General features: G+C 41.2%; 1 protein-coding gene across 1 annotated transcript in view; it reads right to left on the minus strand.

The window, feature by feature from the left end:
- Positions 1–23,786, minus strand: part of e2f1 (E2F transcription factor 1) — an 80,014-nt gene that overhangs the window by 31,343 nt on the left and 24,885 nt on the right. The window lies entirely within an intron of this gene.

Here is a 23,786-nt window from a genome sequence, read left to right on the forward strand (position 1 = left end):
TCAAAAATCAATGTGTTCTAAACATTAGAACAAGCCTGTTGAGAATAAACACATACACACACATATACACACAAACTCACACCCACACACACAGAGGAGGATAGGGAAAGGTGAGGTGGGGTGGGGAGCCTGAAGGTTGAACACAGAAGAGCTATGACTCATTACGAAATGCATCCCCTTCTGCAGAATGCCAAATCTGACAGCATTTTGTTTACCAAAAAAACATCACCGACCGCTACACCCCGGGCCATACAAGCTACTTTAGTGTTATGTAATTTTTTTATAACAAAGCCAACAATTTTTCTTTGGCTCCTGCTGTACAGGAATATGTACTTGATAAAAAGAAATTGACAGAAATGCCTGCCAGCTGTTGTGATATATTTTCTCCAAAGTCTTTCTGGCTGTAGCTACCAAACCTAGATTCAACACCAGATTCTGCATTGCAAAACTTGAACTAATAAGAAACTACTGACAATGGCAATGTCAATGGAGAAAAAGTGTACACAATATGATTTATCATTTGGTCAACGCTCCCTGATCCCTGCAGAGACTTGGTTCCCCATTAGCAAAGGATATTAGGTAGGGAAGTGAAGCCCCATGTCAATGATCAATCCCAGAAAACTGAAACTCTTCTGGGGTCTCTTCGTCCCATGCCCTGCACTGTGTGTTTGCATACGACGGCCTACTAAGCATAGCCTCCCACCCGTCTAATCTATTTCACACAGTGTTTTAGTGGCAGTCTGCACCGACTGATTTTATTTCTGAAATTTTCCCTGTAATGCTGACAACATAAGCTTCAATTTGATATGATTGGTTAAGGGGTTTATGGCGCGAAATGTTTTGGATACTTGAAGAGGAGTCTTGAAAAAATATTTTCACTTCAGTCGGTGCATTTGACGTGGACAGCCGGATGCCAGCTGCACTTAGTTTACCTCAACTGGAAACCACACAGCTGGATAAACTGAGGTAATATTGTTTTTACATCGGTTCTAGTTATGGTTTATCTTAATTTGAAGTCCTTAAATCATGTTATTTGACAGTAATATGCTTTCTCATCAGCGTCAACATTATGGCATAGCGGGGGGCTAGTGCATCATCACATAACTTGAGCTAGCTGCAATACTCTGAACTGCTTGCAATATTCACGTTTGCTTTTGATGTCAGTTATTTTCATTTGACAATTTCATTTAAAAACCTGTTAGTATATAACCTGTAGGCAAGTTTGTTTTCTAGTACCAATTTGCTTGTTAGGTAAGCATTACATTGGCAAGACAGTAAAGCATACCAAAGCTGAATAAATCAATGGGTGCCGTGTTTCTAAGTTGCGTTACGTTCTGACATGAAAAAAAGTTGAGCGATATGTTTACTCCTCTTAATATGTAGTTGTAGAAAACAAGATGTGAAATCACAGATTCTGTCAGAAATGTAATTAACTTATTGCCTTTCCTCGGGTTGTTACCTGTAGTGTTGCTAGGTTACGGGGACACTGGCGAGACACGCCGCTCCATCTGGCATCATGTTTTTGTTTGTTTTTATGTAATGTTCGTAATTTTATGTAATGTCATGTTCATTTTTTGTATTGATTTGTGTAGTTAAATGTATTTTCTCTTTATTTACGTTATTCTTGATAGTTTTCGCGTTATTCTTAGTCCCTTTTAACGTTACTGCTTCCAAGTCAGCTGATGTCGTTAACGTTGGTCCATTGGGAGCTTGCTTTGGCTAACGTTAGCTTTTGCCCTGGACTGACATCCTTCCATCCATCCGTGAGCGGTGCTGCACTTCACTGTCTGGTCAAGGAGATTTCTCAGGACAGCTGGACCTAGATGCTACTCTGATCTACCGCGGCCGCCGAGCTGCTGCAGACCTGCGAGCTGCCATCTGCCTTGCCTGGAGTCTGGATTGTGCAGACTAGCTTCTAGCTGCTAACGTTTGAAACTACGTTGAAGAACTGCAATCTCTCGGAGTAAACTGTCGCTGTCATAAGTCCACTGAGTTGCTGATCTGCAGGATCGCCCACGACTTCAGACAGAAGAGGGTTAAAGCGGAGCATCAAGGATCTTATGCTTCCAGTGATCTAGACTGCAGTCTAACTGTTACAAGTAGGGGCCTAACGTCACTGAAGTTACTGAAGGCTTGTTAACGTTAAATCCTCCGGGTTGGTCTGAAGACACAGCTGTAGCTAAGCCATATAATTGCCATTGGACTGAGTTGGACTAAGTTAACACGGATTCTTCTTTATTTTAATTTCTTCTTTATTTATTTTATTACTTGTTAATTTTTGTTTGTTGTCTGTCTTGTATGTCTACCGCTAGGTGTCTCGGGTACGCTGGCGATTATGCCGCTCCATCAGGCATCTTTTGTCTTGTGCGTCAATTGTTGTTTTGTAAATTTGTTTGTTTGTCTTGATGTCACGGGAACGCTGGCGACTGTCTTACGCGTAAATGTTTAGTGTGTAAAGCGATCTTGGGTGCTTTGAAAGGCGCTATGTAACAAATAAAATGTATTATTATTATTATTATTATTATTATTATTTAGTGCAGATAGATAGATAGATAGATACTTTATTGATCCCCAGGGGATTCAAGTGCAGTATGTAGTAAACTATTTTAGCTTGCTAACTTCTAAATGACAAACATCAGACGTGCTTGTCTCAACATTTTCTAAGATGGCATGACTTGAAATGAAGAGTTTAAGGGCTGTATTTTGGGCACCAGCGCATGGCGTAATTTGGTATTTTGCACGTTTATTTTTTAAGCATTGCGCCCAGGGGTGTGGCAATTAACAACCTAGGGAGGGGCCTGGCGCGTTGTCTAAAAATCGCTATCATACACCACCTAAACCTGGTCAGAAGTCAATGGCGAGTTGTTCATATGCTATTTTAAGAGCGCATGTCAACAGTCATTGGCAGGTGCACGCACCATCCTTCTATCATTCATGAACGCACACCAGCGCACTTCCATGCAAAGCATTACAAATTGCACGATTACAATGGGAAACATAATTAGAATAAAGATTACGAAATACTGTACATCTCATGATGAGTAGTTATTCACCATCATTTGCAAACTGGTAATGACGGTTAAAAGTGATTAGGGGAGAGGCGAGAGACACGTATGGAGCACAGCTGAAGACGCACTGTCACGAGATATAAGCAACTCCTCTGCAGGATAAATGTTGTTTTATTCAGTCATTTGAACAACATTAGGGTACGGTAAGTGTTGCTTTTTCCAGCCTATGTTTTCGGTGGTAACCCATTGTCAGTCAATAATGAAAGTAACTGCATATAACGGTCTTGTCGTTGACTGACTCCTTGGTGAAGTTAGTTTCACTTTGCCAATGAGTTCAAATAATATACGAGTGCAAATGCGTGAAGGCTATGCTAGGTTTTAGTAAAGCATGGTTTAGTAGAATTCCATACAGTCTCGCAAGCAGCCTCCTTCAAATGCGACGTTGAATGCCAAAATACCGATGCATTTATTTGACATATCGCGCGTTGCGCCGTTAAAGGGAATGACAGATGTCATTCTCATTGGTTTAAAACGATGTTACGCCCCAAACACACCCATATGACTGATTAAAAGACCTAGGAACACCTTGTTACGCCATGCGCTCCACTTTTGAGCCCCCTCCCAATGTACTGGACATCCTATTAAATTTGAATAGACTTTTGACGAGTGACGATGCACTTTAGAATGTCATGATAGGGCCCTAGATGCAAAAGCCTCTAAACGCCACCTCCGTCAAAAATGAGATTGAGAAACATATTGAGTAACTGCTCTCCGCACGTAGTATACGTTAATCAAATCATTTCACGTCAAAACCCGCTAAACACAACTCTTTTCCTGGTCTGAAATCTCGATTTGTAGGGAAAAACCTCTAAATGCCACTTCCCTGTCAGCAAAAGCCTCTACATTCCGAGAACCAATCAAAACGCAATATGGAATCATGTGACTTCACTCTGTTTGAACATGGCGGCGCGCTAAGGAGCCGGTTTTTTTGACAGCTTTTCAGAGATCATAAGTCAGTCCACAGACGAAGAAAAAGAAAAAGAAGATCATAAGTCAGTCATGGATTTTGATGAAATGGACGAACCTGTCCTTGTGACAGCTAACGGCCAAAAAAAACGTTGTCGTCCCCTTAGTTCTTGTCGTTGTAAGGCGAAAATAACCAGATATAGTGGAGGGCTCTGTCGCGACAATACCTTGTAGCCTCAAAAGTGCGCTGCTATAACATTGACGCCAACAGCAAATGGAGCTGTGTCCTTCCCAATAGAGCTACAGTATCAGTTCATGAGTAGGCCTACTAGAAGGCATTGTTTCAATTTAGGCTATTTGGCTATGGCATAAGGCTTGGCTACGCATTAAGGCGTTCAATGAAGGAATGAAGCGGCTATTGGCTCGCAAAATGAACAGCGGCTGGAAAACCCTACACAGACTTCACTACAGACTTTAGCAGACTGGTTTAGAAATAATTTAATAGCCAGAAATATGCCTGCTCTGCCCTAATAAAGAAATATTTGGTTAACTGCGAGTGAATCCCGTTTGCAGCCGTAGAAGAAATGTATACGCCCTGGCTGTCAGTAGACGGAGGAGGAGCGCACAGTCTACGAACGTGTGCGAAGCTGCAGCTCAGCGATTTAAAATGGTTCAAAACCACCATAAGTTTTAATGGCTCAAAAATGACATTTTTAGAATCAGAGAATGAAGAACACGTCAGGTTTATTAAAAAGTATTTTCTATGTGTCACGAAAGGCTTCAGGGGGTGGGTTACAGTTAACACGATAGTACCCAAATTTCAATAGCCACAATGGACTGAATTTGGTATGTTTTAGGAATCATTAGCCTACATGCTTTTGGCTACTTCAGGACATGGCCAAACAACGTCACAAACTGCTGCTGCGCTGCGCTTATCATCAAAGTGTTTTTCCCCATGCATTTATTCTACTGTCAGTGACTGACGCGAGAGAAGCGGGTTCTGTGTTGTGTTCATTTCAGTGACTGGCGCGAGAGAAGCGGGGTCTGTGTTGTATTGCGTTAATTTATTTTTCTTTGGGCGTGCCCTGCCGTGCCGTCCACATCTCTTCAGCACAGCAGCAGCAATGGCAACTCTTTGTTGAAGTTTTAAGTGGTGTTCAATGGTTTTGCTAAGTAGGCCGAGTTAGGCCCTTTAGGCCTAAATCAACATTGAATTAGTTATTGGATGATATTAAAAAGAATCGGAATTATTTGTGATTGACCTGGAAATTTCAACTTGGTGACCAAAACGTTTTGGATTTCATGTTAACCGCGAATTCAGAGCATTAAGTTACGTTGTGTCAGTTAGCTAGCCTAGTCTAACCAAATCTGTTTTGTCTTGTGACAAAGTCTTCTGGTTCAATTGTTTCCAGTTTCATAGAAACGAGGGTGTTACATTTGCAGTAGTCTAACTACAAAATCCGACCTAATAACATTAGGCCTAGGCATTGCGTTGATTTTTCTCCCTTTCTTGTTCTCTTCACCTATCAGGCAGCCAGTGACGTTGGAAGTGGTGGTGCGGCCACCCCCGAAGCGCACTAAGACATTTTCCTTGTAGGCATACCCATGGTTACACTAGACAGGCAACTGTGCTCTGTTCCCAGAGCATGCTTTCTCTGTCTATGATCTGCAGGCTTATAGGGCCTCCTCCACGAGGAGATTGCTAGTCTGCGGATAATATGCAGCAATTGAATGGTAGCCTATATGGAACCGTGGACCGAAAGAAAAATAAACTAAACATTTTCCTGATTAGAAAATGTTTCTTAATTTAGTGTTCTCAAATGAAGAGACATGCAATTAGGGGGTAGTGGTGTCAGCGCTCATCCAATCTGCACGTCTGCTGCACAAGTAAAAGTGAACCACTGGAGATGGCGTGTGTAAGCAACAAACGTTATTTAAAACAATGAATGAAGCAGGTCTGGCTGCCCCCCCCCCCCTCCCCAATTGGGCTTGGCAAAAAATTGGCAATACTACTTTCAGACAAGTGACGGCACCTCTTCAGCTGATTTCGTTAGTTTATTTGGAGCTCCTTAAAATAAGCCAAGGGTAGGTTTTCAGAACAGACAAGTCACATACTGTACAATCCACTTGATAATCCATTGACCGATCCCAAGCCCCGTCCCCTTTTACTATGTCACAATGACGACTTCGGAGGACCTCGGTCAACCTCAGTCAATTTTGAATTTTCTAGTGTCGATTCTGTAGGACAATACGCCGGTTATGCGAATGCTATAATGCTTCCTTTGCGAGTAGCGTAAATATCTAAATAACTAAAGCTCCCTAACCCTGTGTGGGTCTCTTAAAAAATGCATCAAGTATAATTAATAAATGTGGTTTTCTGTGCAACATATGCATACTTTGCTAATGTTTCAACCAGCCTGTTGTCCATAACCTGTCAAGAGAGTGGAACGATTTTAAGGCTATTCGCATAGGCTACTCAATGGTGCTATTTTACACGCATTATAGCGACCCCCACTCACGGTGCTAGGTGGAAGGTGTTTTAATAGCCTACAGTGGACTAGGGCTGTCAATTGCTCAACAATGACGTTTGTATTTTCCCTCTAACATAAACACATGTATTCGAATATCTAGGCTATATTTGCGCATTATGTCAATGACGCGCATCACGTCATCTGTTTTTAACTTTTTGGAAACTTTTGAATTAACTGAAAGAAGATCAATATTTTTCATTAGTTTTGGAAGTTTATTTTTACGTAGCCTACAATGGCCAGTTCCGACAAAGCCGAAATTGCTCCTTTTGAAACAATGACTGAGCAGGCCGTGCATTTGTATGGTTATATTGCTTGACAGGGGGGGATCCCAAGCAGCTTTCAGCCATAACGCTACTTTGAGAACATTTCCTAATTCACCCGGCACTGATATTCAAAATGTTGAAAACTATTTCGGCATACAAGCAGTTTAATTAAATGTAATTTTCGTTGTAAACAAACGGGCTACTTGGTGAGGCTTGGCCTCACAGATGTGCTCGTGCCTTAGATGGCAAGAAAAATTTTCACATTATAGGCCTATTAACTGACCGCCCGATTCACGTTGGCTGGGGGGCAGGGGGGCCCATCAGACATTTGTGCCCAGGGGTCTATGAATTGTTAATCCGGCCCTGCCCCCAACAAATCGCACCTTTCCACCTCAGTGGCCGTATTCACAAAGAATTTTAAGGCTAAAAGTAGCTCCTAACTGGCGAATTTAGGAGCAACTCCTAAAAATAATGGGCGTGTCACTCCTAACTTTAGGACTCCTAATTTTCACTAAAAGTAATTCACAAAGCATTTTAGACCTAAAAGTAGCACCTAAGTCTGGGACAGCTTAAAAGAAGTCGAGAGGACTCCTAACTCACTAAGACCTATTCACAAACCGCTTTTTGTGGCATTTCACGTTGCGATGTTTTGAAATCCTATGCGCTACATGAGCTTCCCATCGCGAGGAAGCAATTTTGCATTGTAGGCATAACTAGTTGATGCAATAACGCCACCAACAACAACCAAAACTAGGCTACATGTAAATAAATGTAACGTTTCATTGTGAATGAAATTAAAATGTTCTCCTCTTTGCAAACATATGCATAGGCATAGGCTATGATGACAGATTAATTTAATAATGTTACAAAGATACTGCATCAATCCATATGTTTCATTAGGCTACTAGGCTATTTGTTTTGCCTTACTCTTGATTCATTTAGGCTAGGCCTTTTTATTCAGTTATTCATCATCTTCCGTCCTTGTGTAGCGCACGCATTCTCAGACCTGTCACCTGTCACTCATCATCATAATGGAGGTGTTTGGAATCATTCCCGCGTTACAATCATCAGCCAATCAAGGTGGTCACTTCAGTCAAGCTCGTGCATGAGTAATGACGTCATCAATAGCAACGAAGACTTAAATATGAGGGGACTGACATGCAATTCTCTGTGCTTAATGAAAATATCCCAATCTCCCAATATCCCAAATCACAAAATAATAGTTGAATATTACTGATGATATTTCATTGTTATTACTGATGATATTTCATTGTTATTTAAGAACATGCAGACAAAAAAAACAATAACATCTTGCTCGTAAAAAAATCATCATATCGCATATTGTGGCATATCGCATATAGTGGCCCAACCAGATCTAGGCCATTTTCTTCTATGGTCAGAACAAAAATATCAATGTTCTTTCGATGCTGTTTGCGCTAAGATCCCAGCTTTATCCTCAGTTTGATATTACTTACTTTTTTCCAGTAAGAGGGCACAGTTTTCTTCCAGCGGACCGGGTCTTTGGAAGAGTGGAGCAGGACATCAGAAAGCAGCCAACTATTCTGTTGCCTGAGGAATACATCAGCATTCTGCGCAAGCATGGCACTGTCCATCAATATCGAAAGGATTGGGAGTGTTATGATTTCAAAAGAGAAGCAGCCAAATTTACGGCATCACAGAGATCCTTCAAAATTAGTGAGGCAAGAGTGCTGAATATCTGTGGTGACAAACTTGGATTAAAAGCGTTCGTATGCTGGTGCATTTTGTCAGCACTCTGTCCTGAAGCGAGGCAAGAAGTGGTCTCATTTCAAGCCGGCTCCTCTTCCTGACGTCAACTGGGTCAAGGAGGCCAAGAAGACTGATGTCTTGAAGCTGCTGGGTGAGTTGGGAGTGCCGAGAGCTGTGCAGGACTTCTATGACAATATCCTATCAAGTGCTGGTGACAATGACCTTGAGGATGAATGAGTGCCTTCAGTGTTGTATTGTTTTATTGATTTTACTCTATACTGTTTGAATCTAAAGAAACTGATACACCGCCCCGACGCCGGTCTTCCGTTGTGGTCGGTGGTAGCTTTTCCGCCGATTACATGTTGAATCGGTGCAAAAGCTACCGCCGACAACACCCGGCGTCCGATGTCAGGGCGGTGTGTCAGGTTCTTAATGCGTGTTTTATATCAGAGTTTTTATCAGAACTGTTCTTGCAATCTTGAATATATTCTATACTACCGTAAAAACTTCAAATAATCGCCGAGTCCCTAAGAGACGCCTGTCTCTTTTAAACGCCTGGCGTGGCTACAGGTTTGGGTTAAAGGCCGGTCTCCAGTAGAGGCCTGGTCTGTTTTTTAGTTTCGGGTTGTATTTAATCTTCTAAAACCCGTCAGATCGTCTGTTTAAAGATTTGCAATGACACAAAACTGTTACAGAAAGGAGGTTACAGCAGTGTGAATTAGATGTTGCACGTCGTTACAAGCCGTCGCAAAGCATTCACATGTCTGGTCACAGTTGCAAGGTTTTAGAATGTTGCATCAAGTTGCTGCTCATCTCGTTGCGAATCTTGGGTGTGATTTGGGCTTAAGTATGGCGCAGACTGCGCACGTTATGATTAGATGGCATTAAAAGACTGCGGTGGGGAAAAGCTAGAGTTACAAATTGTATAACTTTTTTCCCAATATGAACTATGCCTATATGTCCGACTTCGTCATCGTTCAATTCATCCCTTGTGTTAAATTTTGCTGATAGGCCGATGGTAAGCTTGTTTTTATGCTGTCAACAAAACCAGAACGGTTCGCGAACGTTATTCTTTATTCTAAATGCCATGGCGATAAAGAGAAAGAAGTCAGAAAAGGAATTTACCTTAGACTAGGCTATATCAGAGCCCGTCTACGGACATTCTCTGGCTATATAACCTACTGAAATAGGTTTATGATGTAAAGTCAAGTGCGCTTCTAGGGACTGGTGTGTGCGCGCGCAGTTTTTATTGATGAGTCAGAGTGGCAAGTGCTGCGCATAGTTGCAGTGGAATGTGGCTGCCCAGGGCATTATAAAACTTCTCACTCTTAGACCTACTCATACACGGCGGTGAAATGGCGTATTTAGCTGTCTAAATTCGAATCATATGCTGGGGGAGAAATCGTCGGACATCCATGATTATTTTGTTATTCAGCACCCCTGGTCAAAAATATGTTCCCGCACGCCTGGAAGTAGGCTATGATTTGAATGTAGACAAATACAAAACGGGAGAAACAATATGGTTCATGCTCTCTCATGCCGTTTCATTCATGCCGAAAAGGAGGGAGAATGAAACATTAAGCACGTTCCACTTTTGCATAAATAATTCCTGAACGGTTTTGGTCAGGGCTGATAATGCAACTGTATTTGACAAAAGACCGATATAGGCTATTTGCTAGTGACAAAATATGAGCTTTCAGTGTGATACGATCTCTTTGTAGATTACGTTTAATTAAAACGTGGTTCATCTGTTCTGGCTATCCCCGCTATTTGGATCTTACTGTATCACTCAATGAACATCTCAACACTAAATGAATGATGATCCGTAATTGTCATCAGATAGCCTAGTCATATAGGTAGACATTCAGTGTGTTTGAAATAATTAATTCGATAATATTTCCCATCTTTGCAGAGGAAAAGTTTTGTGTAAAGGGAATTAAAGGCCTCTCTCATATAGACGCCTGTCTCTAATACTAGCCAGTGCAGTTTGGCGATTTGGGAAAATAAAAGCCCGGGCTATTATTTGGAGTTTTACGGTATTTCAAACTAATAGGAGTTTTTATCAGAACATTTTGCACTGTTCTTGCAATCTCTATAGTATTTGAATCTAAAGACACTGACACACCGCCCCGACGTCGGTCTTCCGTTGTCGTCGGTGGTAGCTTATCCGCCGATTACACGGTTCGGTGGTCCCAGTGGTTAGTGGTGTTCATTCATTATTAAAAACAAATATATTGGCGCAATGTATGATTTCAATCCGTGTTATTTGCTATTGTGGAACTATTTTTTCAGATACCTCACAACCGCGTATAAACTTCCGCTCAATATTTGAGTCTGAAACAGACAGTAAAAGAAGGTCTCGCAGAAAGACTACAACCAAATGTAAACAGCCCCCCTTTCCGTTTCCGGTAGCGCAGTAATATCAACGAGCAATGAGACTTCCAACAGAAATCAATGGGATTTTACAAAATCCCAAATAAAACACGACAGAAACTGAATTTCGCTACGCTACTTGTTTTGTAACATCAACGAACATCACTAACCACTCGGTGAGTTGCACAGTTTTGAAAACGAACGTTAAGGGTTGTTTTAAGGACATGTTTGTGCATGCACTTAGCCAGCCACTCTGAAGCAGTCAAAGGCGATTCAAAACAAGTCAGCAATTCGAGACAGGACCCATCGTCAAAATTTCGGTGTCCACCACTCTAGTTCATCCAAAACAAACCAGAAAAGGGACTCAAAGTGCTAAATACTGGAATTATAATTGGAATTAATTAATTATAATTAACTTACTTGACCACTTTTTGTTTTATTTATTCCAAAATTTATATTAATTTCTACCTCATATTTATTATTATTATTACTACCGTATTTTCCGGACTATAAGTCGCTCCAGAGTATAAGTCGCATTAGTCAAAAAATGCGTCATGAACAGGAAAAAACATATATAAGTCGCACTGGACTATAAGTCGCATTTATTTAGAAATGTATTTCACAAAATCCAAAACCAAAAAACAGAGAATATGTAACTGGACTATTGAGGCCAAAAAGATTAATGTTAATGAAGACGAAGAAGGAGTGAAGGCAGCCAAGAAGAGGGCCGGATAGGCCTAATTGTAAGGTAAAAGATTCACTGAAAGAAAATGCCATGTGGTACACCAAAATTTTGCTAAAATGTGGAGAACACAATGCAATCAAGCATTTTGGCCAATGTAGAGTCACAAGCTGGCAGCAGATTAAATGCTCACGAGAGAGAAAAAGATGGTTTTAAAAAGACGTGACCGAAGCAAGCCAGGCGATCGGCCTATAGGCCCGACAGTAATTGTAAAGCAATTTACAAAAGATTCACTGAACAAAAATGTTGATGTGGTACATGAAAATGTAGCTAAAAATGTGGAGAATGCAATGCAATCAAGCATTTTGGGCGATGTTGAGTGACAAGCCGGCAGCAGATTAAATGCCCATGAGAGAGAAAAAGATGCGTTTTAAAAAGACGTGCACAGAATGGTTTTAATAGGACGTGCAGACCAAAGCTGCAGCAAGCAGGTGATATTTAGAAATTTATTTCACAAAATCCAAGACCAAGAACAGACAGATGTAACTGGACACATAGAGGCCAAAAATATTGAGAATTCTACAGGGAATGTTAATGAAGACGAAGGAGTGCACAGTGGCAAGAGGCAAGCCGAAGGCTGCTGACGAGTGCCCGCGCTAATTGTGAAGCAATTTACAAAAGATTCACTGAACAAAAATGCTGATGTGGTACATGAAAATGTAGCTACAAATGTGGAGAATGCAATGCAATCAAGCATTTTGGACGATATATTGGCACAAGCTGGCAGCAGAACAATTGCTCGGCTGGCCACGTCCGAGAGAGCAAGAGAAAAAAATATGCGCATTTAAAACCAGGGCCTAAATTTCATTGCGGGTATTGCGCATAAGTTATTAAGTATTGAGCATAATAATAAAAGTCCCACAACTCCATCATAATGAGAGAAATTCCCACACATGTTACAGTGCTGTCTGATAACGTTAATCTAATAATGGAGCAGCCTGAATGCGGGACTATTGACTGGACGGACCAACTCTGACTTCAATTGAACCCCATGCAGAGACACACACGCGCGCATGGACCACTTTGCGGGTGCCTCTCTCTAGTGATGGGCAAATGAAGCTTTGGTGAACCACTGAACCACAGTATTGTGAACCTAGCGACACTAGCTGAAAAGCAAAAAGATGGCCGCCACACATACATTTTTCAACATAAAAGTCCTTAGCAAACAAATATTTTTGGTTACATATACTGGTTTGGGTAAGGACTTTTATGTTGAAAAATCTACATGTGGCAGCCATATTGGATTTTTTTATTAGTGTTGCTAGCTTCACACTGCTGTGGTTTAGTGGTTCACCAAAGCTTCATTTGCCCATCACTACCTCTCTCTCTCCCTCTCTCATCGCTGAAGTCAAATTATAGCCTAGAAGGTGCTTCTACATCAACCGTGATCGACAGGAAAGGAAAACAAACGTTTAGCGATCAGGAACCGTGGAACATGGATGTGTTCTCCATTTGAGGAACGTTATAATCGATTGCGGACGTGAACAGACAGATACAGACACGGAGCGCATAGTAGGCCTACTTTCACTTTCTGTTCAATGTCCACAACATTAGTGATGTTTTTTTTTTGTGTGTGAATGTATTTTACTTAACTCATTAAATGTAGCTGAATACTCATGAACGCATGTCTCTAATAGCCACAATAGGAGTAATTTTAGCAACACCGTATCTTGTGTGGCCCATAACGACCCAGTGGATCATGAAAACGTGCCAAAATTCACATTCCTTGCTTGATGTTGGTACATTAATCCCATTCAGATTGCCTCTTATCTGTGATGTAAGAGTTCAGTATAGGTTTAAGGTCTGGGGCACGGATTTGACATTCTGTGATTTCTTCATTGAGGGCTTGCTTAGCAGCACTGTCCGCTTTCTCATTTCCCCTCAGACCAACATGGCCTGGGACCCAGCAAAAAACGACACTGAAGTTCTGGTTCTTTAGACGTTGTAGTTGATCAAGCTCAGCTTTGGTTGTACTTTTTGCGTGACATTAAAGCCTACTGGAAAGATTTTTAATTGCAATTTAATTTCAATGCAATTTACTTTTACGATTAAATAAAATTAATTTATCCCTCTCACCCATAGTTTTCTATTAATTTACAAATGTACATAGGCCTACTGTAATTACATTTATACATAGCTATTCTACTGATCTTCATACTATTCATCCTGCACATAGACTTATTCTTACTACTCTTATGATGTTGTTTCTGCACTACAATGACACTGTTTCCACACTGCACATAGCTGTATGTTATGTACATATCTGTTATATATTTGTCATATTGAATATCCATAATTATTCTGTTTTATTATATTCTGTTAATACACTGCATATATCTATATTATTATTTCTACTATTATACTGTTACTGCTACATCTACATACATTATTCTACTTATTGTATGAGATAACTGCTAATACACTGCACATATTTATATTTAATTCATATTACTCTAAACCACCTTCTGTAAATCAACTGTATACTACTGTCTACATTGCACTATATTTCTTGACCTGTCTCTGTATATTTCATCACCTTTCTATACTTTGCATCACATTGTATGCATACTGTAGCTACATGAATCACAGCTAAGACAAGGATCCTTGATTACTAGCTCCGCTTTAACCCTCTCTGGCTAAGATCCTTGGTTGCTATGAAGGCCAGTCGTTCTAAATGGATGGTTGCTATGGCCAAAGGCCAGTTATCTCTGCCGTTGTCAAGCGGGCATATCCTAACTTTATCTTATTTTAAACATCTCTATTTTACTTAGCCTACTTCCATACAGTGATTCCTATATAAAAATTGTTCCCTCCTGATTGTTAGACGCATTTCAAAACGTCGCGACGTGAAATGCCACCACAAAACATTGTTTGTGAATCGGTCTTATTAGGAGTCCTCGCTTAAGCTGTCACAGACTCAGGCGCTACTTTTAGGGCTAAAATGCTTCCTGAATTACTCTTAGTAAAAAAAATAGGAGTCCTAAAGTTACGAGTGACGAAGTTACGAGTACAAGCATCTCATATCAAATGACCATGGCATTACGCTAAGCAACATAAATCTCATAACGTTACAGCAACATCTCCTCCCTATGACCTAGCTAGCTAGCTTCTAGCCACACAAGAAATGAATGATGTTAAAATCTCCGCTTAGCGTTCTAATAACAGAAGGGGCACATTTATGTGGACCACTACAACATGACTCATTATGTCTGTAACGTTAACTGTATAAAACACTTACTTTCATAAAGGAAGCACACCATCCAGCACATACACATGGAAACCGATATTTTAGGTAGCCTACTTGGCCACGAACTCAAAACATGTCTCTCTGAAGCTCTGTTCTAGAATCTTTGCTCTGAAGTCTGTCCCCGTTGCTAAGCAAATAAACGAAATGACAGTCTTCCAGTATTAAAGTGTACATGTGATTCCGAATGGATATGTGTGGTTTGCAATTAGAATAAACAAGAAATAACATTTCCAATAATTTCCCATGATTAATTACATAATATTTGCACCTTCCTTACTTGTGAATCTCACACCGTATTTCAAGTAGGCTACACTAGTGAAATGTAATACAACGCTGCCACCTAGCGTTCAGATAGGTAGGCTATTTAACATTAACGTGACATTGCTTGTTTATTCTTTCGTCAACTCCATGCTTTTAGGAAAACAATCTTTTTATCATAGTTCCCTCTTCAATGAGCGATTACCATTTGATTGGACTGGATTGGGATTGATGAGATATGAGCCTACTTCATGTGATTGTTGATTGGATTGGATTGAATTGGACTGGATTGGATTGGGATTGGACTGGACTGAATTGGACAGGATTGGATTGGATTGGACTGGACTGGACTGGACTGGATTGGATTTGATTGGACTGGATTGGGATTGATGAGATATGAGCCTACTTCATGTGATTGTTGATTGGATTGGATTGGATTGAATTGGACTGGATTGGATTGGATTGGATTGTACTGGACTGGATTGGATTGGATTGGACTGGATTGGACTGTACTGGATTGGATTGGATTTGATTGGACTGGATTGGGATTTCTGAGATATGAGCTTACTTCATGTGATTGTTGATTGGATTGGATTGGATTGGATTGAATTGGACTGGATTGGATTGGATTGGGATTGGACTGGACTAGACTGAATTGGAGAGGACTGGATTGGATTGGATTGGAATGGACTGGATTGGATTGGACTGGACTGAATTGGACAGGACTGGATTGGATTGGGATTGCTGAGATATGAGCCTACTTCATGTGATTGTTGATTGGATTGGATTGAATTGGATTGGGATTGGGTCTTGAGTCCATGTACAAAGTTTGGTTTCAATCCATGAAAGCGTTAGTAAGATATGAGCCTAATTCATGTCATAGTTTTCCCTTGTGGTCAAAAGACAACAAATGTATTGTAGCTATTCAGGATGTGTTCATGAGTCCACGTACCAAGTTTGGTGTTGATACGAGAAAGTCTTGCTAATTATAGCACCCCTAGTGGACAAAAGTCACCAAATGCTTTGTGTGTCCTCAGGCTGTGGCCACGAGTCCATGTACCAAGTTTGAGGTTGATACGAGAAAGTATTGCTAATTATAGTGCCCCTAGTGGTCAAAGTACAAATGTATTGTGTGTCCTCAGGATGGGGTCCCAAATCCATGTACCAAGTTTGGTTTTGATACATGAAAGCGTTGCTGAGATAGGAGCTAACTTCCTGTAACTCTAGCGCCCCCCCTAGTGGTCGAAGGTCACCAAATTGATTGTGTGTCCTCAGGTAGGGGTTCCAAGTCCATATAGCAAGTTTGGTTTTGATATGTGAAAGTGTTGCTGAGATATGAGCCTACTTCCTGTGATTATAGAGCCCCCATAGTGGTCAAAAGTCGCCAAATTTATTGAGCCTTCTCCTAATTGGGTCCTGAGCCCATGTACCGAGTTTGGTTTTGATACGTGAAATCTTGGCTGAGATAACAGTTCACTTCCTGTTTGGCGGCTTCGCCGCCAATTTTGATTGGTCGTCACGGCCGACCTCTTTTGAATAAAGGTCAAAAAAGCAATGCGTTTGTGAGGCATGGTCTGAAAATCATCGGTGCCAAGTTTCATGAAAAATGGATGAAATTTGTGACCTGTGAAAACGTATAAGTGTTTTTGATGAAATCCAATATGGCGGTCCAATCAATTATGTTAATGTCAAAAGTTGATATGTGTCAGCCTAAGGACCTCCCAAAGTATTAACAGAGATCACTAATATGTTTTAATTTCAAACACATCACCCCATAGAGGCCAAAACGTAGTTTTGTTAATTATAGCGCCACCTGTAGGTCAATAGTCATGACATTTATTGAGCCTCCTCCTAATTGGGTCCTGAGCCCATGTAGTGAGTTTGGTTTTGATATGTGAAAGCCTTGCTGAGATCTGAGTTCACTTCCTGTTTGGCGGCTTCGCCGCCAATTTTGATTGGTAGTGACTGGCGACCAGTTGTGAGTATGGGTGTCAAAGGCAATGCAATTATGAGGCATGGTCTGAAGATCATCTGTGCCAAGTTTCGTGAAAATTGGATGAAGTTTGTGACCTGTGATAACTTTTAAGTGTTTTTGATGAAATCCAATATGGTGGTCCAATCTATTATGTTAATGTAAAAAGTTGATATGTGACAGCCTAAGGACCTCCCAAAGTATGAATAGAGATAACTAATATGTTTTAATTTCAAACATATCACCCCATACAGGCCAAAACGTAGTTTTGTTAATTATAGCGCCACCTGTAGGTCAATAGTCATGAAATTTATTGAGCCTCCTCCTAATTGGGTCCTGAGCCCATGTAGTGAGTTTGGTTTTGATATGTGAAAGCCTTGCTGAGATCTGAGTTCACTTCCTGTTTGGCGGCTACGCCGCCAATTTTGATTGGTCGTGACTGGTGACCAGTTGTAAGTATGGGTGTCAAAGGCAAGGCAATTATGAGACATGGTCTGAAGATCATCTGTGCCAAGTTTCGTGAAAATTGGATGAAATTTGTGACCTGTGAAAACTTTTAAGCGTTTTTGATGAAATACAATATGGCGGAGGTCCAATATGGCGGAAAGTACCGTAATAGGAGTTATTGAACTCAGGTCCGTCTAGGGGTTCCAACTGTATATCGATGTTCAAAATTGGACATGCGGTTCAAAAGTTAAGTGCATGGATGCAACGCCATTGGTGGCGCTAGACTGCTTGGGGTTCAGACTTGAAAATTTGTGAAATAGAATATGGGAATGTATGGAATGAATGTGCCAAATTTCACAACTTTTTACTGTACGGTTCTATGGGCTGCCATAGACTTCAATGGCAGCGGAAAGATGTGTAAATATAGCTGCAAGCAGCAATGAGGGGGCCAAGCAGAATAGGCCGGAGTAGCCATGGCGACAAGATAGAACTCAGCAGACATCCGTGATCAACACTTTCAACTAGTGTAACATCAAAACATAACTGATTTTGTAGGGCTGAAACAGGGCTGTGAATTGCCACCGCCTCCGCCAGCCAGCCCCCCACCTAATCACCCCTGCCCGTCCCACCCCGTCCTGCCCCGCCCCGCCCTTGCACGTACGCATTAGAATGAACTGGATGGAACATGTTTTCATCAGTTTTACATCAAAAAATAAAGGATCGATGAAACACATCAGCAACTACAGATCAAAATGCAATATTGCAAATTGCAGCAACCTCTACAGGTCAAAGGTCACCAAATGTTTTGTGCGTCCTCCTAATGGGGTCATGAATCTATGTAGTAAGTTTGGTTATGATACATGGCAGGGTTGCTGAGATATGAGCTCACTTCCTGTTTGGCGGCTTCGCCATCATTTTTGATTGGCTGTTACGGAAAAATGCTTTTGTCAATTGTTCCAGAAAGCAATATATTGATAGGATATGGTCTGCAGATGGTCTGTGCCAATTTTGGTGAGGATCCGCTGAAATTTGTGACCTGCGAAAACTTGTACGTGTTTTTGATTAAATCCAATATGGCGGCCGAATCAATTACGATGACATCATAAGCTGTCTTGGGTCGGCCTAAGGACCTCCAACAGTATTACCAGACACCACTAGTGCGTTTTAATTCTAACCACAACTGCAGCTACAGGCCAAAAGGCATGTTTCTTAATTACAGCGCCCCCTAGAGGTCAAAGGTCACCAGATTTCTTGAGCGTCCCCCTGATTGGATCCTGAGTCCATGCACCAAGTTTGGCTTTTATACATGCAAGGGTTGCTGAGATATGAGCTCACTTCCTGTTTGGCGGCTTCGCCGCATATTTCGATTGGCTGTTACGGGCAAACGGTTTGAGTTCCGAAGACGAAAAGGAATAACTTTTGTGCGGCTTGATGTGAAGATCAAGTGTGTCAGGTTTGGTGTCAATCAGACAAAATTTGTGACCTGTGAAGATTTTTAAGTGTTTTTGATGAAATCCAAAATGGCGGAAAATCCATCATGGCGGAAAATGACGTCATAGGGTGCGTTGAACTCGGCTTGGTCCAAGGATTCCAACGATACCTCATTTTTGACAATTGGGTCAACGGGTCAGAAGTTACGTGCGTGAACGCAACTCCAACTTTGGCCTGATGGTGGCGCTAGAGCGCGGGAGGTGCCGACATGAAACTTGGTGACATGAATCATTGGACTGTCCCCAATTAGTGTGCAAAATTGTATAACTTTTTACCAGACGGTTCTATGGGCTGCCATTGACTTCCATTGCAAAATAATGCGCATCATCAACTACTGGCCAAAATGCATTTTTGTCAATTACGGTGCCCCCTAGAGGTCAAATGTCACCAAATTTCTTGAGCGTCCTCCCGATGGGGTCTGAGGTACATGTACTAAATTTGGTTTTGATACATGAAAGCGTTGCTGAGATATGAGCTCACTTCCTGTTTGGCGGCTTCGCCGTAAATTTCGATTGGCTGTTACAGCCGAATGCTTCTGTCAATTGCTCCAGAAAGCAATGCACTGATAAGGCATGGTCTCAAGATGGTCTCTGCCAGTTTTGGTGAGGATCCGTTGAAATTTGTGACCTGCGAAAACTTGTACGTGTTTTTGATTAAATCCAATATGGCGGCCGAATCAATTACGATGACATCACAAGTTGGCTTGGGTCGGCCTAAGGGCCTCCAACAGCATTACCAGATACCACTAGTGCGTTTTAATTCTAAGCACAACTGCAGCTACAGGCCAAAAGGCATGTTTTTTAATTACAGCGCCCCCTAGAGGTCAAAGGTCACCAGATTTCTTGAGCGTCCCCCTGATTTGGTCCTGAGTCCTTGTACTAAGTTTGGTTATGATAGATTTATGGGTTGCTGAGATATGAGCTCACTTCCTGTTTGGCGGCTTCGCCGCAATTTTCGATTGGCTGTTACGCGCGAACGGTTTTAGTTCCGAAGACAAAAAGCAATGCATTAATGGGGCATGGCCTGAAGATCATGTGTGTCAAGTTTGGTGACGATCGGACAAAATTTGTGACCTGTGAAAGATTAGTTTCACTTTCACTAAAATCCAATATGGCGGAAAATCCATCATGGCGGAAAATGACGTCATAGGGTGCGTTGAACTCGGCTTGGTCCAAGGATTCCAAGGATAGGTCATTTTTCAAAATCGAGGCAACGGGTCAGAAGTTACGTGCGTGAAAGCATGTCCAACTTTGGCCTGTTGGTGGCGCTAGAGCGCTCGGGGTGCGGACTTGAAACTTGGTGAAATTAATCATGGAGTACTGCCTAATTAGTGTGCCAAATTTCACAACTTTTCACCAGACGGTTCTATGGGCTGCCATAGACTTCAATGGCAGAGGATTTATAATAATAAGAAAACTAAGAAACACAATGGGTGCCTTCGCAGCTTCGCTGCTTGGCCCCCAATAACAATAAGAAAAGGTAGAATCACTGTGGGTTGCCGCGCAGCTTCGCTGCTTGGCCCCCAATAATAAAACTTAAGAAGAACAATAAGTGTGCTGCTTTGCAAGAACACTTAAATATTAAGAAGAGCTATTTTATGAGTTAACCATTACGAGCCCGACCGTTCTAATTTCGTTACAAAAGTAACGATGGCCAATCGTCTAATATCTCAGCTGTCCAATGACTGATTTTATTTCTGAAATCTTCCCCGTAATGCTGACAACATAAGCTTTAATTTGATATGATTGGTTAAGGGGTTTATGGCGCGAAATGTTTTGTATACTTGAAGATGAGTCTTGAAAAAATATTTTCACTTGAGTCGGTGCATTTGACGTGGACAGCCGGATGCCACCTGCACTTAGTTTACCTCAACTGGAAACCACACAGCTGGATAAACTGAGGTAATATTGTTTTTACATCGGTTCTAGTTATGGTTTATCTTAATTTGAAGTCCTTAAATCATGTTATTTGACAGTAATATGCTTTCTCATCAGCGTCAACATTATGGCTTAGCGGGGGGCTAGTGCATCGTCACGTAACTTTAGCTAACTGTATAATTCTGAACTGCTTGCAACATTATCGTTTGCTTTTGATGTCAGTTATTTTCATTTGACAGTTTCATTTAAAAACCTGTTAGTATATAACCTGTAGGTAAGTTTGTTTTCTAGTACCAATTTGCTTGTTAGGTAAGCATTATATTGGCAAGACAGTATAGCAAACAAAAGCTGAATAAATCAATGGGTGCCGCGTTTCAAGTTGCGTTACGTTCTGACATGAAATAAGTTGAGCGATATTTTTACTCCTCTCAATATGTAGTTGTAGAAAATAAGATGTGAAATCACATATTCTGTCAGAAATGTAATTAACTTATTGCCTTTCCTCCGGTTGTTATCTGTAGTGCAGTCTGTATAGTGAACTATTTTAGCTTGCTAACTTCTAAATGACAAACATCAGACGTGCTTGTCTCAACATTTTCTAAGATGGCATGACTTGAAATAGATGAAGCACAACTCCTCAATATTTAGTTATAGAAAACATGATGTGAAATCACATATTCTGTCAGAAATGTCATTATTGCATTTCAGCAGTTTGTTACTAGGTGAAATGTAATCTGTCTGTATCTTGATGCCAGCCAGGCAATCAGATTTAGGGTAGCTAAACCCATGTGTAAAACAATGACTTTTCATAGGCCTACTTAGAAATATTTCGAGTATATTCTGAGGATGCTTCAATAGTTTAGGCTACCTCTTCTTTTGTGTGCATACATGCACAAATCTATAGTTTTGTGATTTTATTTTTTACATTAATAAAGGTATTTGTATGATTTCGCTCTCGTTTCAGATGGAGGATGACAAGACCTACACAGACCTTCTCGCAAGCCTGAAGAGGTAGCTCACTGCTCATGAGCTTGCACTCACAATGCTGAAGACCATGAGGGGATGGAGGAAGAAGGTATAAATTTATGTGCCGTGCGTAGGATGGTGCAGACTAAAACACTGTGTGAAATAGACTTATGTTCTTTTTTACTCACATTGTTGTCCCAGGCATATGTGGTTTTACCAACCGGAAGGAATGGGAGCTTGTGCTTAGTAGGCCGTCGTATGCAAACAGTGCAGGGGCATGGGACAAAGACCCCAGAAGAGTTTCACAGGTTTCTGGGATTGATCATTTACATGGGGTTCACTTCCCTCCCTAATATCCATTGCTACTGGAAAAAAACAAGTATTGGCAGGGATCAGGGGACATTGACCAAATGATGAATACATATTGTGTACTCCAAAAAACGCAGAATACCAGAAAGCACTTTTTCTCCATTGACATTGCCGTTGTCAGTAGCTTCTTGTTATTTCAAGTTTGACAATGCAATGCAGAATCTGGTGTTGAACCTAGGTTTGGTAGCTACAACCAGAAAGAATTTGGAGGAAATCTATCACAACAGCTGGTAGCCATTTCCGTTGAAATTTCAGCCTCACCTTCAGCTGCTCCAACTACTACTCTGTCGTCTTTCTATCAAGTACATATTCCTGTACAGCAGGAGCTTGTTATAAAAAACGTACATAATAAAACTAAAGTAGCTTGTATGGCCCTGGAGTGTAACGGTAGGCGAATTTGTTTTATTGATAAACACATTGCTGTCAGATTTGGCATTCTGCAAAAGGGGATGCGTTTAGTAATGAGTCATAGCTCTTCTGTGTTCAACCTTCAGGTTCCCGACCCCACCTTTCCCTATCCTCCTCTGTAAGTGTGTGTGTGTGTGGGTTAGTGTTGCACGGTGTATCGATACTAAAAAGGTATCACGATGCCTTCACGCAAAAAACGATACAATTTCCGACGTTTTTAGAATCGATACTTTATTAAAATAATAACGGTCTGTGTGAACTGCTGCTCTCACTGCTCCTTGCACGCACACGCATCTAGGCAAGAGGCGTTTCAAGCAGGCAGCTCTGAGTGAGTGAGTGCGCAGCAACGTCAACATAGTTCTTTGCTGACAGTCCTCGGCCTTGTGGATAAAACAAAAGGTGATGTGAAATCTGGAACTATTTCGGATACATCGCGAATAGTGAAGGCAAGCCATCAGGTACACAGAGGCCCGTTTGTAAAATATGTTTCAAAGTCATTTAAAAGCAGTATGCTACGCATGGAACTTGGCTAAACACCTCAGACATATCCCAACATTCAAAGTTCAAAGAACGACAGGTTAACAAATATGCTATAGAAAACACAACTACATGGTTAGTGCCAAGTTCTTCTTTTCTGTTTTGTGAAAGTGAAACGAGTAAAGCGAACCTTCCTTCATCAATGAATTTTGACGAGACATAACGAGCTGTATTCATTTTGACGAGACATAACGAGCTGTAGCCTAATCATAGGGTGCTAACGTGATGAAAGCGCAATGTTCACGCCAGAATAACATTACCAACCCTACCAAACAAAATATTTTATGTTCGGTCAGTACTACTGGTAATATTTGTCATGGCATGTAGACTGCAATTTGTTCAATAATTATTGCCCAGATGTAGGATAGGCTACCCGAAAGGCGCTAATTAAAGCCCAGCATACCATCAAAGCGTGTTGAGTCCTAATAATAATAGCGGCTTATTGTTACGTGGTAGCAAATCATGTTATCAAAGAAATAGACGTAATGTAATGCACACAGATATATTGCAACAGGTATGGTGTAAGCCTATCTGACGAAGACCTGAGTGGTTGGAACGTCGTACTTGTACACTGGGCGCAAAGAAGACTATCCTCACATTTTT

This window comes from Alosa pseudoharengus, unplaced genomic scaffold (genome assembly GCF_046254945.1).
Source record: "Alosa pseudoharengus isolate Yale_2024_CS ecotype anadromous, Long Island Sound unplaced genomic scaffold, YU_APseudo_1.1 YU_APseudo_1.1_scf_9, whole genome shotgun sequence".
Lineage (NCBI taxonomy): Eukaryota > Metazoa > Chordata > Actinopteri > Clupeiformes > Clupeidae > Alosa > Alosa pseudoharengus.